At 46.4% G+C, this 1344-nt stretch overlaps 1 protein-coding gene across 1 annotated transcript in view; it reads left to right on the top strand.

The window, feature by feature from the left end:
* LOC102679332 overlaps positions 1-1344 on the top strand; it is a 24030-nt gene that overhangs the window by 6445 nt on the left and 16241 nt on the right. The window lies entirely within an intron of this gene.

The raw sequence follows: 1344 nt of genomic DNA, 5'->3' as shown, positions 1-1344 counted from the left end.
GCCGTGCTTTTTTACGGCGCATGCGGGCGTTTCAGCAGGAACGAAGTGGGGGTGAAAAGAGAATCGAACTAGAGCCGCTTGTTTTCCACCCTTCGTCCCGCGGCCTCGATTCGGGTTTTATTTCGAGGAACTCCGAGGGCGCGGATCGGTTATCGATCCGCCGTTAAATCATGGAAAAAGGGAATAATAACGTGACCTAGAATCACGTTAAACGGAGTTTCACGTTTCCTGAATCACGTGAAAATAAAATAAGGGTGAATTTAAATCGTTCGTTTTTAAATGATCCAAAATAACGGATTTTTATAGAAAATTTTCTTCCGATATCGAAGGATTTCTTTTTTTTTTTTTATTTATAACGAAATTATAAAATACAAATGCCTATCAAGACACAACGATCATTACAATTTTTTAATTAGAAACAATTTAAAAATTCATCCTAAATCTGAAAATATCTGAAAAGAAACGAGATAAGCTCTCGTCGAGCTATTTTTCCAAATAGATCCCAGTTTATTTTCAAACACCGCCGTAAACATTTCATACGGTTAATCGCTAAAATCTCCCCCTTCCCCCTTCCTCCCCTCTCCCCCGACAAGCCGAAATCGTTCCACAAAACTCCGTATATAACGGCGGTGCCGTGCCGTTGAACAAATGGATCACAAACAACGAGACCAAACCGCTTGGCAAACAGGAATCCGCGTTGATTGCCTCTCGGATCCCGTCAAACAGGGGAAAAAAGGTATACGAACGAGCATAGAGCGCACGCGGTTCCCCTATGGAAACTTTAGTACAACGAAGGTAATCAACGAGCTTATCGACATGTAAATCGTACGATTCGTGACACGGACTTCTGATCGTGCGTGGCGTTGCGCGTACGTGTTTGTGTCGTTGTGCGCGAGAGAAAGAGGGCGAAGAGAGAGCGAGAGGGAGGGGGAGGGAAAGGGGGGTCCGTGCAACGATAGGCATTTACACGTGCAAATGTGGCAGTACGAAACGTTCATACATTTCGGTTACATTACCGTAGACATCATCGGATGTGTTGACGGGAAATACGAGCATAACTCAACCAAGGCTACCTGCCGGGATTTCGCGAAAATCTCCCTCTCTGTCGGAGCTACGCTAGTAGTTCCTCCGACTACTACTCTCCCTCTCTCTCTCTTTCTCTCTCTCTCATGACACGCATCACGCATTTTCTCTCCCTCTCCTCCGCCCGATCTCCAGCACACTCTCCTCGCGCAATACACGTGTGTACACGTATCTCCACCTCTATTTATCTCTGTCTATTTCATTCTCCGCGCATCCCTCCCCCTCCCCCATTCCTCCCCTGGCCGTTCTCCCTCGTGGTGC

Source organism: Apis dorsata, unplaced genomic scaffold, assembly GCF_000469605.1.
Source record: "Apis dorsata unplaced genomic scaffold, Apis dorsata 1.3 scaffold_295, whole genome shotgun sequence".
Classification (NCBI taxonomy): Eukaryota; Metazoa; Arthropoda; class Insecta; order Hymenoptera; family Apidae; genus Apis; species Apis dorsata.
Note: the sequence above shows the minus strand (reverse complement) of the source record. Positions and strands in the feature narration are given on the sequence as shown.